Here is an 18,431-nt window from a genome sequence, read left to right as displayed (position 1 = left end):
ATTGCAGCAGATAGTAAAGGCAACCACAAGGCCTTCTATAGTTATGTAAAGAATCTCTATGGCAATACCCAGATTTGCTCTGAGCTACTGCACAATGGTACCTCCTATACCGAGCCAACAGATATTGCCAATATACTGGCCGACAGATTCACTGCCAACTTTATCCATCTCCCCCCCAAAGGACCAATTGCAATACCAGTAGATTTCCAGGCACCCAGTATTACTGCTGCACAGGTTAAAACACCACTGTCCAAGGCCAAGAATATAGCTTCTATGGTACCTGACAATATCCCTGGCTGTGTTCTACATGAACTACAGAGTGAACTGGCACCTCACCTGTGTGCCCTGTTCAATCACAGCCTCACCTCAGGCTTTTTCCCTACCAAATGGCTCACAGCTACAGTCATCCCTCTCCACAAAGGAGGAGCGACTATAGACCCTGAGAACTATCGCCTCATTAGCCTGATGAGTTTGGTATGCAAAGCTATGAAACGCATCATCATGGACCTAATAAGGATATAAGGAATCTCCAAACTCTGGATCCCAAACAGTTTAGTTTTGTGAAGGGTAGATCATGCCTACTCAACTTGGTCGACTTCATTGAGTCAGTCACCAGAGCTCTGGATGAAGGCAAGGTGGTTCATACAGCCTACCTTGATGTGGCCAAGGCCTTTGATACCATTCCCCACTCAGGAATCTTAGAAAAACTCACTAAGCTAGGCATCAACCCCTATATCACTAGGTGGGTTGCAACTGGCTGACAGAACCCACAGTGTGAAAGTAGCTGACTGCAAGTCACGGGTGGAGTCCCACAGGGTTCGGTCCTGGGTCCTCTCCTGTTTGGTATCTACTTCTTTGAAGTCCAGGCCAACATGAAGGGATTCTGGCTGACAAAGTCCGCAGATGATTGCAAGTTGGGAACTATTATTAACTCCCCAAGTAATGTTGACATCCTACAGAAAGGCCTCACTGAGACCAATGACTGGTGTCAGAACCATTGCCTTAAGCTCAATGCCAAAAAATGTGTCGTCATCCCCTTTGGGAAAAAAACATTTTCCATTAATTACCACATCGATGGTAGTCCACTGAACACAGAAGGCTTCCGGTGATTTCTCCTGTCCACCTGGTGAATCTGGGCATACTGGGGCAATGCGGCAACTGCCTCATGTACACAGACAATCCTCTTCTCCTACCACCCAACACTACAACCTGCGAGAGATGCACTTACATAGCCAAACTGGAAGCAAAGCTCTCTTCAGCCAAGATTGTGCTAAACAGTCAAGAGGAGAAGGTTAACACCTGCATTACACCACAAGCAACTCATAGCACTTCAAAACCCACACCGTCAACACCCACACATAGCAACATTAAACCCACATATGTGGAGGCCCTTAACATTAACCTGCCCAAGCAACAAGGACCTCCGAAGCTGAAATGCAAACAAACACCAGTCACAACCAAAGTGACACATAGCTCACAACACCAGTGTGCCACCCAACAACAGCCCCTAAGGCAAGACAATGTACCCAACACTTTAGTCATAGGTGACTCTATAGTCAGGCACACTGATGTCCCACTCACCAGGCTGAACAAGGAGAAAATCACAGTCAGCTGCCTGTCGGGTGCCAGGATCCACCACATAACGCATGCACTCAAGTCACTCCACAACAAGTATAAATACGACTCTGTCATTGTCCATGCTGGAGTGAATGACTTGAGACGTACCTCCCTGGACTACATGAAAAGAGACATGGAAGAGCACTTGGATCATGTGGCCCAGGCAGGTATGACCCTAGCCCTGAGTAGCATCCTGCCTTCACCCAGAATGATACCACAGTATAAGGACAAAATGATTGATTTCAACAATTGGCTAAGCTTCTGATGTCATTCAAAGGGGATCCAGTATCTGTCTGCCTGGGAAGACATGATCGACAAACCACGATGCTTTGCCAGAGATGGTCTGCACCTGTTACCCCTGAGATTCAGGTTATTGGCTAAAGCTCTTGCCACCCCTATAGTGCCTTTTTTAGGCATGGTTCAAAGGGTAAAACCACCACCATAACAGATACAAGCATGAAAATTCTGAAGGTAATGCTACTCAATGCTGGAAGTCTAAACCTCAAAATGCACTCTTTCGAGGCACTCCTAAAAATGGAGAACATCGATATCTGTGCAGTAACTGAGACCTGGTTCAAGGCTCCAGAGAGTAACCCTACAATACCAGGCTACAACTCTTACCACACTTTTCGGCCACAAAACCAAGACCGAAACACTAAAGGTGGAGGAGTGTCCATGTTCACCAAGGATATTCACACCTCCAGGCTAGTTGCACAACACAATGCATCTGAAATTCTCCAGGTGCAAATAACACTAGGTAAGACTGCACTCCTAATTTTAGCTTGCTACAGATCCCCCACCATGCCCCAAGATTCTCGCTACACCTTTCTAAACATACTGGAAAATATTAAGATACAACCAAACACCTTAATACTGGGTGATTTCAACTACCCTGCCATTAACTGGGAAAACTACTCGGGTACCAACTCCTTTTACCAATGGTTCTTGGAATTCATAAATTCCAATGCCCTGGATCAACTAATCCATTGTCCCACCAGGGATTCCAATATCCTAGACCTGGTCATTACCAACATGGGAGATAGATGCTCCACACCAGTGGTCACCCCTTCATTGGTCAGGCCTGACCATAAGCAAATCACCCTTGACATCCACATCCCACCCCCACCCCCCAGTAAGGAAACCTTCTTAAAAAACTTCTTCAAAGCCAACTTCATGCTACTGAAGTCAGAAGGGACAAACTTCACGGCACCCATGCAGACGGGATCTGAAAGTTCGACTGCAGAATCCTACACTAAGGCACTGTACGAGCACATTCACTCGTGCATGAATCATGCCATCCCAAATAGAACCAACATGCTCTGCTCCAAAAAAAGGAAGCCAATCTGGTGGTCCCCTGCTATAAACAAACTATACAACAGAAGGAAGAAACTGTTGCAGAAAACAGGAAAATCCCAGGATGCAAAAAACTCCCTCACCAGCCTCAGTAAGAAGCTGAGATCCCTCATAAAATCCTCAAAAGCTAGTTATGAAAATAAAATTGCCAAAGATTCCAAAGACAACCACAAGGCATTCTATAGTTATGTCAAGAATCTAAATGGCAATGCTCAGATCTGCTCTGAGCTGCAACAGAATGGCATTAAATATATTGATCCCAAGGATATTGCCAATATCCTGGCAGATCGATTTGGTGCCAACTTCACCCCCCTCTCACCCCCTAAAGGGCCCATCTCAATACCAAAAGATTGCCAAATTCCAGTAATCACGGCTACACAGGTAGAAACTGCACTCTCCAAAGCTAAGAATACAGCATCCATGGGACCAGATGACATCCTAGGCTGTGTACTACATGAACTACAAAATGAACTGGCACCTCACCTAAGTGTCATGTTTAATCATAGCCTTGCCTCAGGCTTCGTGCCCACTGAGTGGAGCACAGCTACAGTTATCCCACTCCACAAGGGGGGATCCACCTTGGATCCCGGGAACTAACGTCCCATCAGTCTGACAAGCCTGATCTGCAAGGGCATGTAACGCATTATCATGGAACTTATAAACAAAGACATTGGCAACCTTCAAACACTGGACCCCACCCAGTTTGGGTTTGTGAAGGGCCGATCTTGTCTCCTGAATCTGATTGACTTCTTCGAATCAGTCTCCAGAGCTGTGGACAAGGGTAAGGCGGTCCACACAGCCTATCTGGACCTCGCCAAGGCCTTCGACACCACCCCCCACTCTGGAATCATAGATAAACTTACTAAGCTAGGCATAAATCCCTACGTCACTCGATGGGTTGCCAACTGGCTTAGTGACAGAACCCACACTGTAAAAGTAGCCAACTCCAAATCCAGCTCCAGACAAGTGACAAGTGGAGTACCTCAGGGTTCAATCCTGGGAACACTCTTGTTTGGCATCTACTTCTTTAAAGTACAGGCCAACACTAAGGGACTCTGGCTAACAAAGTTCACAGATGACTGCAAACTGGGAGCCATTATTAAATCCCCAAATTATGTGGATATTCTACAAAAGGGCTTTACAGAAACAGATGCCTGGTGCCAGAGCCATGGGCTCAAGCTTAATGCCAAGAAATGTATAGTTATTCCCTTTGGAAACAAACATGTACCCATGAATTACCACATAGGTGGCAGTACACTAAACATCGAAAGTGTGATGAGAGACTTAGGGACACAGGTGGACAGTAGTCTCACTTTCGATAACCCCATCGCCACAACAGTCAAGAAATCCTTCTATGTGGCACACCTCATCACTAAGGGCTTTTCAGCCAGAAAAAAGGAGGTCATTGTCCCACTGTACTCATCCCTCATTAGACCCATTATAGAGTATAATGCCCCATTTGGTATGAACCTCACAAGACATCTGCAACAGCTGGAAAGGCCACAGAAATACCTCACTAAAAGAATCACAGGCCTAAAGCAGATGCCATATGCTGACCGTCTTAAAAAAACTCCAGCTATACTCTGTGGCATATTGTCTACTCAGAGGCGATCTCTGCTTAACATACAAGGCCATGTCAAACCCTGAGCTGTTGGATATGCTCCACTTAAAGAAATCCCAATCCCTCAGAGCCACACGCTCTAGGGATCTAAACCTTGTCTTCACAATGAACAAAACATGCTGGAGGGATAGGTTCCTGACCCAGAGACTCCCCATACTCTGGAATAGACTGCTCGTACATGTCAAGCAGAGCACCTCATTGGCCCTCTTCAAAAGGAACCTTGATAATTGGATGGGAGGTAGGAAATTCACCCCGGGGATCATGTCAGTCTCACTGCTAGACAGGGGTCCAGAGAAGTAAATATTGTGGGAAGAAATATCCAGGGAATTGTTATGGCTAGGCTTTTATAGGCCCTAGGGCCGATAGCCTAGTACCAGCCTATGAACCTATAAGAGATCTGGGAACACAGGTTTACAGCAACCTCTCTTTTGACCACCACATTGTCACTGTGGTCAGAAAGTCCTTCTATGTGGCACCTTTCATTACTAAGGGTTTTGCATCCAGGAAGAAAGAGATCATTGTCTCCCTCTACTCTTCCCTCATTAGGCCACTCATCGAGTACAATGCCCCATTTGGCAGGTACCTCACTAGACACTTGCAACTACTGGAGAGGACACAAAAGTACCTCACAAAGAGGATCCTAGGCCTTAAACACTTGTCTTATATAGACAGGCAAAAACTCCAACTATTCTCTGTCTCACATCGCCTACTTAGAGGCATATACACACACACACACACACACACACACACACACACACACACACACACACACACACACACACACACACACACACACACACACACACACACACACACACACACACACACACACACACACACACACACACACACACACGCAGTAGTGTAGTAAGGGTAGAGTAAAGGGAGCACCTGCCAGTACAGAAAAGTAACCTGCAAAATTCTTTTTTGCTCTTCCAATGAAGAGCTTGGCAGGGAGGGGGTGTTTGTCTGGGATGAAATGTGTGCCTGGGAGGTGGTGTGTGTTTCTGACTGCCATGAGCAGTGTATCAGAGCTGCCACCCCCTTTTTTTATAGGTTCATAGGTAGGTACTAATCTATCTGCCCGAAGGCATTTATAAGCCTAGCCAGGATGTGTTGGCTTTCGACGCACCCTTAGATTAGTTCCCTGTGCCTCTGTCCAGCAGAGCCACTGAAGTGATCCCCGGGGTAAACTTTCTGTTTCCCATCCACTCATTGAGGTTTCACTTGAAGAGTGTTAGTGAGGAGCTCTGCCTAATGTAGATTGGAATCTTGTTCCAAAGCATGGGAAGTCTCTGGGACAGGAATCTATCCCTCCACCACGTCCTATTTACTGTAGTGGTGAGGTTTAGATCCCTAAAGCTTGTGGCTTGAGGGGATATGGTTTTCTTTAGGTGGAGCATGTCCATCAATTCTGGGTTGGACATGGCCTTGTATGTCAGGCAAAGATCACCTCTGAGTAGGCAGTATGCAACCGAGTACTGCTGGAGTTTCTTCAGTCGAGCTGCATAGGACATCTGTTTGAAGCCAGTGATCCTCTTGGTGAGGTATTTCTGTGGTCTTTCCATCTGTTGCAGGTGTCTTGTAAGGTACATCCCAAACGGGGTGTTGTACTCTATGATGGGTCTGATGAGTGATGAGTAGAAAGGCACAATGACCTCTTTTGATCTGGATGCACACCCTTTTGTGATTAGGTGGGCCACATAGAAGGATTTTCTAAACACTTTGGCAATGTGATTATTAAAGGAGAGATTACTATGTCCGTAAGCCAGTTAGCAACCCATCTTGTGACATAGGAGTTTGTGTTCAGGCTGGTGAGCTTGTCTGTAATACCAGAATGGGGAATGGTGTCAAAGGCCTTTGGGAGATCTAAGTAGGCTGTGTGTACCAACTTTCCCTCATCTATAGCCTTGGTAACTGTCTCAAAGAAGTCCACCAGGTTTAGGAGGCATGATCTGCCCTTAACAAAGCCGAACTGGGTAGGGTCCAGTGTTTGGAGGTTCCCAATGTCTCTGTTAATGAGTTCCATGATGATGCGCTCCATAGCCTTGCAGACCAAGCTAGTCAGGCTTATAGGGTGATAGTTTCCAGGGTCTGTTGTGGCTCCACCTTTGTGGAGCGGAATAACCGTTGCTGTGCACCACTCTATGGGTATGTAGCCTGTGGAGAGGCTGAGTTTGAACAGTGAGTTTCGGTGAGGGGTTAGTTCGTCTTTGAGCTCGTGTAGGATGCAGCCTGGGACACTGTCCAGTCCCATTGATACTGTGTTTTTGGCTTTGGAGAGGGCTGTTTTAACCTGAGTGTCTGTGATTTCAGGGGCTCCACATTCTTCTGGTATAGTTATGGGTCCTTTTGGGGGTGGGAGGGGGTGAAGTTTGCACTGAACCTGTCTGTCAGGATGTTGGCGATATCAGTCGGTTCAGTGTATTTTGTGCCATTCTGCACTAACTCCGAGCAGATCTGAGCATTGCCACTTAGATTCTTGATATAGCTAAAGAATGCCTTGTGGTTATCTTTGGAGTCCTTGGCAATTTTTCTTTCGAAGCTAGCCTTGGATGATTTTATGAGGGATCATAGTTTCTTGCTGATACTGATCAGGGATGTCTTCCCTTCTTGGGAGTTTGCTCTTTTCTGTACTAGTTTCCTCCTTCTGTTGTATAGCTTGTTTATGGCAGGGGTCCACCAGACTAGTTTCCTTTTCTTGGAGGAGTGAGTCTTGGTTTTGCTTGGGATAGCACGATTCATGCATTCTTGTAGGTGCCTGCAGAATGCATTAGTAAAGGATTTTGCAGCTTGGACAGAGTTATCCTTTAGCATGGGGGCTTTGAAGCTTTCCACCTCGGTCTTAAGTAATGTGAAGTTTGCGTTTGAAAAGTTTTTCACAGTGATTTCCTTGACAGGGGGTGGGGGCGGAATGTGGATATCCAGAGTGATTTGTTTATGGTCAGATCTAACCAGTGAGGGGTTGACCTCTGATGTGGAACACCTGTCACCCATGTTGGTGATGACAAGGTCCAATATGTTTCACCTCTGGTGGGATTGCTGACCAGTTGATCCATGGCGTTTGAGTTTATAAATTCTAGGAAGTGTTGGGCAAGGGAGTTAATACTTGAGTAGTTTTCCCAGTTAATGTTTGGGTAATTGAAATCACCCAATATTAGGGTGTTTGGTAGGACCTTTATGTTTCCCAGTGTTTCCAGAAATGTGGAATGGGGGTCCTGGGATATGGTGGGTGATCTGTAGCAAGCTACAATTTGAATTGCAGTTTTGCCAATTGTTAGTTGCACGTGGATGATCTCTGAAGCGTCGTGCTGTACCACTAACCTGAAGGTGTGGGTATCCTTGATGAATATGGATACGCCCCCGCCTTTTGTATTTCGGTCCATGTTTTATGGACGAAATGTATGGTATGAGTTGTAGCTTGGTAGTGCTAGGGTGCTCTCTGGAGCCTTAAACCAGGTTTCTGTTACTGCACATTTATCGATTTTCTCCATACTGAGGAGTGCCTCAAGTGAGTGCATTTTGAGGGTTAGACTTCTGGCATTGAGTAGCATTACCCTTAGTTTTTTGTTACTTGTGCTGTTTACAGCGGTGGGTTTATCTTTTGAGCCTTGCCTAAAAAAAGCACTATGGGGTGGCAAGAGCCTTGGCCAGTATTCGAAAGCATAACGGTGACAGGTGCAAGCCATCTCTAGCAAAGCAGCATGGCTTGTTCAGCATGTCATCCCAGGTAGACAAACACTGGATCCCCTTTAAATGACACCAGAAACTTAGCCAATTGTTGAAATTGCTAATTTTTTTCTTTATACCATGGTATCATTCTTGGTGAGGGCAGTATGCTACTCAGGGTCAGGTCCTACTGGCCTGGGCTATGTGATCAGTGAGCTCTTCCATGTCTCTTTTCATGTAGTCCAGGGAGGTACAGCTCAGGTCATTCACACCAACATGGACAATGACAGAGTTGTATTTGTACTTGTTTTGGAGTGACCTGAGTGCTTGTGTTATGTGGTGGATCCTGGCACCTGACAGGCAGCTAACAGTAACCTTCTCCTTGTTCAGCCTAGTGAGTGGGACGTCAGTGTGCCTGACTATAGAGTCACCTATTACAAGTGTATCAGGTGTGTTGTTTAGCCTTAAGGACTGTGACTGTTCGACACACTGGCTTTGTGAGCTATGTGTTGCACGTGTTTTGTTTTGGGGTAGCGGTTGCTTGGGTGTCTGCTTTGGAGGTCTCTGCTGCTTAGGCAGATTTTTATTTAGAGCCTCCGAGTATGTTTTTGTGTGTTTATGTGTTTGGTTTGCTGTCGTGGTAGGTCTATGTGAGACTGGAATTGTAGTGAGTGTGGTTTCCTTCTCCTCCTGACTGGCTTCGCCAGTACTGAGTTATTTATAATTGAAAAAAAAGGGCCAATGGGGAACAAGGTACTCAAGGGGAGTTTGTGAGGGTGTAGTGCTTTTAATTTTTTAGTGCTGACTTATATAATTGCTTTAGTGAGCAAGTGCCAGGTAACTTAAATGCAATGTGTTACAGGTAACTTAAATGCAAAAACGACAAGCAGTAACTTTCTTTCAAGTGAAACAAGGAAATAAGTACAGTAAGCAATGCAGATATCACTAGAGATCCACAGAAGCGCTGAAAAGCCACATTTTAGGTGGAATTAGCGTTTCAGGGAAATAACAAGCAAACAAACAACAAGCATACAAACAAAGCTAGATTCAGCAGGCCTGGATCTAGTCTACGCTACAGCAAACAAGGTGTACCAATTTCAGTAAGAAACAGTTCAAATATGCAGGCACTATAAGCCTTTAACCAGAAATTCCCAGCTCAGAAGGGCAGAGTCCATCCTCTCCTCCCACAAGAGTGCAGACCACAAACCCTTTTAATGTAAAATAACTGGCCTGAAGCCCAAGTGCTTAAACCAGAATTAATACACTTTTAGAATAACAGACACTGAGCCCTAAATCAGCAGTTCCCAACTTAGAAGGATGTAAGCTACCTGTTCTGTCACTACAGTGCAGACCACAAACCTTCTTAATGTAAAACAACTGGCCTGAAGCCCAAGTGCTTAAACTAAAAGGCTTAGAATGAGTTACACCAAGCAGTAATAAATACAATTGAGTACTTTTAAGATGACGCAAAAGCAAAATAAAGTAGGAAGAAACACAAATACAGTAAAAGCAGATAATTTTTTTTTTTTTTTTTGAGTGAGCAAATGAGATGGGCCCAGGAGTTACAGGACAGAAACAAGTGCAAATGCAGGCCTTCAAATCAGAAAGTTGAGAGAGATGGAAGACCGCCCAAATGGCCAATAACTACAAATTCTGGGCCAGAACCACTCCTTATGTGGTAGACAGGTTACCTAGTGCTTACCACTCCCACTGATAAGCTAGAAGGCTTCCCTCCAACACAGAAAGGCTTGGGGGCTCAGAAGCTTACAAATAGTCCTGGATACAGCAAATTTGTATCTGGAACACTAATTACAGGAAAGGTAGGAAACAGGCTTACAATTTTTTTTTTTCAGAAAAGTAGCAAAAACAGTAGTAAAAACAATTCACATGCAGTGCAAGCTGGCACACTTGAGTATGTAGCAATATTAGTCCACACACAGTTTGAAAAAATGTAATTATTAAAAAAGGACTAAAAGCAAGTGCAGAAAGGGTTTATTAGGTAGAATGTGGTAAAGAGATGGGACTGGGGGAGTGTCTTAGATCAAATCTACAATGGGGCGGGCACTGCAAAAGCCACCAAATTTAAACTACAACCAAGAACAGGGAGGGGGAGTAGGGAAAAATTTCAACAGAGATGTGAGGAATCAGAGTGCAAATTATAAAACCAAAAAAATATATACTGATCTCTGTATATTTGCAGAACAGTAAGACAACAGATACCTAAGCAACAATTTAGCTCTATAATACAGAATAATACAGAAAAATATACTCAGCTCTATATATTTGCAGATAGTCTTGTAAGGCTATCTCTCAACACACAGGTTCCACTTTAAATGGTAAGTAGTCTTAACATTTTTCAAACTATGTGTGTTAAGTTTCTTTTTATTTGTTGCTTGATTTTCAGTCATTTAATTTTGTATTTTATATGCATAGGGTGTAATGTGAGTGATAGTTACTGGACAGGGACAATAGGTGCTGATCGTGGAATTAAGGGTTGAACTTGTCTAGAAGTGTTTGATGTCATTTAAGTGCTTGTGCATTCATAGACAAACTACTGCAGGGGTTGTTTGGGAAATGTTTCGCTTTACTCCCATGAAAATACTTTTCCATACATGGGCAAAGTACTGGGGGGGGGGGGGTTGGTTTGGGATAATGTCTCAATTTGGCATCATTTAAGTGCTTCTGCATACATGGGCAGATTACTGTAGAGGTAGTTGGGTGGAATGTTTGATTTGGGTGTCATTTAAGTGCTTGTGCATACATGCAAAAAGTACTGGAGTGGCTGTAAAGGCTAATGTTTTCCCTTTGCATGTCATTGAACTGCTTGCACATACACAAGCAAAGTACTGAAGGGGCCTTTGGGGTAAAGGCTTCAGCTCTGTGTCATTTATATGTTTATGCATACATGAGCAAACTTCTCAGGGGTCATTTAGCCTAATGTTTCATTCTGATGTCATTTAACTGCAGTTCCATACATGGACAAACTACTGAAGGGGGCCATTTGGGAAATGTTTCATTTTGATGTAATTTGTGATTGTGCATATATGACAACAATACTGGAGGGGTTGCTTAGACTAATGTTTCATTTTGGTGTCATTTAAAGTGCTTGTGCATACACAGAGAAACTGCTAGAGGGGTCGTCTGGAAAGGTTTCATTTTGGTGTCATTTAACTGCTTGTACATACACAGGAAAACTACTGAAGGGGTCATTGGCAGGAAACACTTCATTCTGATGTCATTTTAATTGCTTGTGCATACATGGGCAAATTACTGACATAGTCATTAGAGAAAATATTTAAATTTTTGTCATTTTATGTCCTTCTAAACACATGGGTAAACTACTGGAGGAGTTGTTGGGTGGAAATGTTTTATTTTAGTGTCATTTAATTGCCTGTGCATAAATGGGCAAACCACTGGAGGAGTCATGGGGAAACTTTTTCATTTTGTGATGTTCTGACATCACGTAAGTGTTTGTGCATGCATGAGCAAACTACTGTAGGGGGCATTGGGGGAATTGTTTCATAATGGTGTCATTGAAGTGCTTGCATGTACAGGGGGGAAAGTACTGGGGGGATTGTAGTGGGAAATGTTTGATTTTGGTGTCATTTAACTGCCCGTGCATACTGGAGGGGTTATTTTAAGTCCTTCTGCATTCATGGGCAAAGGGGTCATTGGGGAAAAGGTTTCATTTTTGTGTTACTAATGTGATTTTGCATACAAGGGAAAACTACTGGACTGGTTCTTTATGCTAATATATTAATTTTTTATGTCATGTAAGTGCTTGTGGATACATCAGAAAACTAGTTGAGGGGTCATGAGGGAATGTCTACATTTTGGTGTAATTTAATTGCTTGTGCAATCATTTTTGTGTCATTTAAGTGTATGTGCATACATGCAAATTCATTTCCAAGAGACTGCTGTGTCTTTGGAATAGGCTGCCATTTCATTTGAATCTGATCACCTCTATGACACTGTTCAAAAGGGGTCTGGGTGAGTGGATGGGGTACCATAAATTCTTAACAGGGATAGTGACCACAACCCTCCTGGACATGGGTAGACATTACTAAATACAATTTTGGGTAGTCATTACAGTATCTCTGGTATTACATTGGGATGAAATGTCTAGGCTTGAAATGACCTTTGGGTCGATAGCCTAATAACCTCCTGTGATATATGGCTCACGTACGTTTATTTAATTTATTTTACTGCATACTAAACAGGAACGGCCCTAGGTCAACTGGTGCCCCAGGCAAAACAGCTCCACGGCGCCCCCAACACATTACCTGGTGCCCCCATCCTGGTCTACCTACACCAAATAAATACTGGAAAAGTGCCCCTGCTACACCGGCGCCCTAGGCAGCCGCCTAGTTGGCCTATGCCTAAGGCCGGCCATGATACTAAATAATATCTACCGTACTTCCACGCATCCATTATAAAATATTTTCAAGTCTCGTTTTGTTGTTGATCCTCAGCCTTTTTCTTGTGTCAAGAAGGAGAAATGCATGCTCTAAACTATTGTTTACTACTGTGACTTTTCCTGTGTGTTCTATTTATCCTCTCCACTGCTCTTTTAGGAAAAGTAGCAGTGAAAAGCAATACTGTAGCTTACACTGTGCATAGATTATAGAACTGTCATTCCGATGAAAGAGGTACTATTTATTTTCATGTGTGTGTGTGTGTGTGTGTGTGTGTGTGTGTGTGTGTGTGTGTGTGTGTGTGTGTGTGTGTGTGTGTGTGTGTGTGTGTGTGTGTGTGTGTGTGTGTGTGTGTGTGTGTGTGTGTGTGTGTGTGTTAGATGCAGGTATGATTAGATATTAGAAGAGTACAGTGCTTCCAGCTATGTTGTAGAATTGCTTGTCATGGGAAAGTTATGGGAGACATAGCAGATACCTTTTTACACCAGCCAGTGGAATAGTCTTCTGCGTGTCAGTAGTCCAGTATAGGTTTTTGGTGTAGCTGTCAGAATTTTAAGTTATGTTTTTTTAAGTGAATACAAGGCAATCATTCTGCAGACTGTTACATGCCTGGCCAATAACCAGTCTGTCAGACAGTGGCCAAAGTTGAGAATCAAACCCTGTTTGTTGTGTATGTAAACTTCTTAACTATTGTATTGTCTTCCACTCACAATTTTATTTATATGGTAGGGAAGAAAGGGAGAAAATGTTGCTCGATGCAACATTAGGGTGTGCTTATATTGCCGCACATGGGTAGATTTCTTTTATCATAGGTTTTGCCTATTTTATAGAGCTACATGCTAGTAGAGATGGGCCAGTGTTGAATACTGTGGTTGCAGACAATACACAGTTTGTATTGAGTGATGTTGATATTTCAAGCACTATGTGCATTATTATATTATCTGTCTTATTAGTTTGTCTTGGGAAGAAAATGAGAATTGTTGTCTGCTTTAGTGTTTTCATTGCAATGGTGACTTTTACATAGAATGGATTCATCTGGTGTGCCACAGAATGACAGAGTGTGAGGTGTATGTTGGTCTGATTAGTGGTCATGGTGTGGTGCTGTGCATCATGGGGAGATTACACTTGGCAGTCTTCTGGGGTGCTCCTAGCTAGAGAGAAATTACTTACCAATAACATTGCCTGCTATGCTAATAGTCCAGGAGTGATGATTTAGGTAACAGCTGGATAGATTTCAGTTAGACCTTTACATATATATATATATATATATATATATATATATATATATATATATATATATACATATTTATATTTATATATATATATATATATATATATTTTTTTTTTTTTTTTTTTTTTTTTTTTAACGGTGCTCTTTATTTGGACTCCTTTTGATGTCTGACAAGAATTGCAGTGCATATCCACTGTTTGGGTAGATTCTTATGGTCATTCTTGCATACAGAAATTGCATGTGGTGGACATGGTTATGCTGCTAGAGCTCTAAATTATTACTCTTGTGTCAGCTGCATGTTGGGTAAGACCATTAAAGACCCCTTTCCAGGTGTTTTGTTTTTACTGCCATGGTGATATCCTGAGTGATACCAATGGTTGCTGTCCCTTGCACTTTTACAGAAGTCATTGGGACACTGTTCCATTACGCATAGAATTAATACACACTGTATGTAACATATATCACTATCAAAGGAGAGGTAGTAGAGAAAGTCAAAACAACCAAGTTTCTCGGCTTTCACATCTCTGATGACCTCTCCTGGGCTTCTAACACCAACCATATAGTCAAGAAGGCTCAAAAGAGGCTTCACCTCCTGAGAAAGCTCAAAAAGGCCAGGCTCCCACTGTCTGCTCTTACCACTTTTGTACAGGGGAGCTATTGAGAGCATCCTCACTAGCAATTTCATAGCATGGTTCTGCAACTGCACAGTTGCTGAGAAGGAGAAACTACAGAGGGTGGTGAGGGTGGCTGAGAAAATCTTGTACACAAACCTCCCTTCTATTCAGGAGCTTTTCTTTACAAAAGCAAGAAAGAGAACATATTTTTTATTCATTTAATCCTGCTGCTCAGAGCAATTACCGCCAGCATTACTATTATGTAATATGATGGCTATACTGAGTCGCGTCTAAGGTTAACAAATGCAATATGGTAACTAAACAGCTGCTGTTCACTAGTCTCTATTCTGCATCTTAAAAGTGTAGGGGTTTGGTGGTGGGTATCTATTTCTTAATTATCACTGGATAATGGGTATTGAATGTGTTTATGTAATGTGAACTACCTCTTGCGTGTTATGAGTGTTATTTTCTTTCTTATGTTATTCTTTGATACCGCTGTATCTACGCTATTTGCACTGCATGTCTTTCGTGAGCTGATATTTGTAATTTCATTTAAGCTGCACTTATGTGGTCCTAAATGACAATAAAGTTTCTTTGAATCTTTGAATATAATGTACGTACGTACAAAATGTTAGCCCAGGGGACTAAAGCTCTGGCTTGTTAAAGAGCCACTTCTTGTCTCAAGAATACACGGATTAAGTCCTTCTACATTCATTTGCCTACTGTGGAACCTTGAGCAAGTCACTTGCTGTGGGGCAGTTGGAAATTTGGGATATGCTCTTTAATGGTCTCTTGGGCTGCAAAACTACTAACTGCCTGTCAGATGCTTCTGGGATGGATGTATAGTATATGTATATATATATATATATATATATATATATATATATATATATATATATACATATATATATTTATATGTATATATATATTTATATGTACAGGCTTGCCTTCATAATGTCGATCACATATAATCGACCGGCCACATCACTGAACCGTTTCCGCAAAACCAAAACCGCAAAATACTTCAAATTTCGAAAAAACTTCGGATTTTGACATTTCCGACCACGCCACACCTCCACACCAGTGCTTCCATGGGTCAAAAAGGGGACGAGATTTTCTCGTTTGGAAATTTGGTGTTTGACTTTTTGAGGAGTCGCAGTTCGGTATTCACGAAAGCGGGATCGACCATAACGTGATCGGCATTATGAAGGTAAACCTATGTATATATATATATATATATATATATATATATATATATATATATATATATATATATACATATATGTGTGTGTGTGTGTGTGTATATTTATATATATATATATATATATATATATATATATATATATATATATATATATATATATATGTACATAGTAAATAAATTTTATTATGAGGAGAATCACATTAACAAAATTCTCTAATGTATAAATAACCAAAATGTGCAGGAAATACAGAGGGCAACCCATGGTACCGTATGTTAACATGGAAAAGACAAATAGATTTTTGAATCATTTTAATGTATGAAATAGAAAAATCATCTCCAAGTCCAAAGATTTAAGATATCATGGTTTTCTGCTTAAGTATGTGGAATATGCTCTTCCGAATAACAATAAATGACAGGCACATTCCTGCCCCCTGTACTCAGAGTGGAAATGAGAACAATGAATGAGGATAGTGCACATAGCAAACAAGACAAGTGCTTCAAACATATTCCTCCTCCTGGTGTACTTCGGCTGCCTCAGTTTACAGCTACTTAGCTAACTAAGATAGAGATCCAGTAAAAAATGCAAACCAGATAACCACCAGGACTGTCAGCATATAAAACTTTTATTCAGAACATATAGGATAAGCGCTTTCACACAAACTGTGCTTCATCAGATCCATTGCTACAAGAAAACTAAAGCACTTTATATATTGAAAACAATTGGCAGCATCCAATAAAGCATTAAAAGAATTACTGATGCAAACTACGCTTCTTTAAAATTGGAAGGAACGTATATTACAGCATCAAGTTGACATTAGATGCAAGAATATGTTTAGTGTGTTAGCAAAGCATATTTCTTTGCAACCTGGACACAGTTTTGAGTTTTTAGTACTACAGATAGTATGTATGGATAAGAGAGGTGGGGACTTTAACAATAGGCTTGAGATAGCTGAGACTAAATGGATTGTTAGGTTGCAGGCAGACAAGCTGCCTGGTATTAATGCTGCTGTACCTTTAAAGGCGTTCCTACATCACAGTAAAAGACTGGTCCAAGGGCACTGGTAAAAATACACACTGAAAAAGGCAAGAGCAGCAGCAGCACACCTCATAACCTCTTAGCACAGACTAAGGTTCCTTATTTCAAGGCAGACTAAATCTCCTCACTTGACTGACACAGCAAATGAAAAGCAATTTCAAACAGCGTGGGCGATCTGGACATCTGCACGCACAGATGTGATGTGACCAGACCAGCAAGCTGCAAAAATCAACGTATTTTATGGTAAGGACTGATCCCTGAGGGATTACACTGGTGAATGGCCTCTTCCTACAGCTGGAATGTCCAGTTCTATCTTGCTGGTAAAAGAATTCATCTCCTGGCCAGCCCATTCCAGGGGGGGGTGGTGCAAGTGCAACCCCTTGCACCTGCCTGCGGGTGCCCTTGGTAGAGGGCAATACAATGGTGTGATGTATGAGGCTAATTAGATGCAAATTTATCTATCTTGTTATAGCACAATTCAAGGTTATTCATTTCTGTTTTGTGAAGGTTGGTGAATATTTGTGAACAGCAAAGTAGTGAAGATAAGAGGTAGGTTCTTGTTGTTGCCAGTCTGGCATGGTTGGTAAGACAAGGTCTGGCTCTATAGAGAGTACCATGTTTTATATGGATTTTTTTACTTGTAAGTGCTATATGTCAAATATCAATGCATTTGTCAGTAGTGACCCCAAGTAGTTTTGTGTGTTCGACAGGTTCTATTTTAGTGCCACTGGAAGAAAAGATAGAGAGAAAGGTGGATGATTACTTAGAATGGAAGCATTTGAAAAGACCATAAGCTTAGTTTTATTGGAAATTAGCATAATTTGATGGGCTGCTAATTAGCTTTCAATATCGTTGAGGGCAGTCTGAGTTTTTTTTTGAAGCACATCATTAGTAGGAGCATAGCAGATGAGTAAGGCATCATCTGCGTATTGTATGATATTGGCAGGGCTAGAGGCTGAGCTGAGCTGATTAGTAAAAATAGTAGAGAGTAGTGGCCCAAGGATCAATCTGTGAGGGACTCCGACAGAGATAGGAAGCTGGGGGGGGGGGTTATTATCCCATAAGGTAGCCTGTTGCCGATTAGAGAGGTAGCTGTGGAACCAGCTTAGGGCTTCAGGGCAGAACCTGTAAGCCGCCAGTTTATTTAAAAGGATTTGATGAGATACTGTGTCAAAGGCTTTTGACATGTCGAGAAAGGTAGCAGAGCCAAGTTGGTTGTTGTTTTTGAGGTGATTAATGGAACTGGTAAAACTTATAAGGGCTGCACTAGTACTGTGCTTGGGTCAAAAGCCATGTTGTGTATCAGATAAAAGGTAATTCTTCAGGAAGTAGTCTAATATTTGTTTTTGGATACACTTTTCTAAGATTTTAGCTAGGGGAGAGAGAATGGCTATTGGTCTATAGTTGAATATATTTTTTGAGGGGCCTCCTTTATGAAGTAGAATGAAATAGGATATTTTCCAAAGGAGATTTGCATACTGTTCAGAGATAGAATGGTTGATTAAAATAGATATAGGGTAGGGAATAGATGTGACAGCTAGTTTCATCAAGTCTCCAGGTAGTTGATCAGAGGCAAGAGTACAAGGTTTTACCTTAGATAGTAGGTTTTATATGTGACTTGCTTGGATGGCTTCAAATTTGAAAAAGATAGGCGGTTGAGGAGTAGGAATG

Source organism: Protopterus annectens, chromosome 17.part0 (genome assembly GCF_019279795.1).
Source record: "Protopterus annectens isolate FY-2018-M chromosome 17.part0, PAN1.0, whole genome shotgun sequence".
Lineage (NCBI taxonomy): Eukaryota > Metazoa > Chordata > Ceratodontiformes > Protopteridae > Protopterus > Protopterus annectens.
This window is presented reverse-complemented; position numbering follows the sequence as displayed.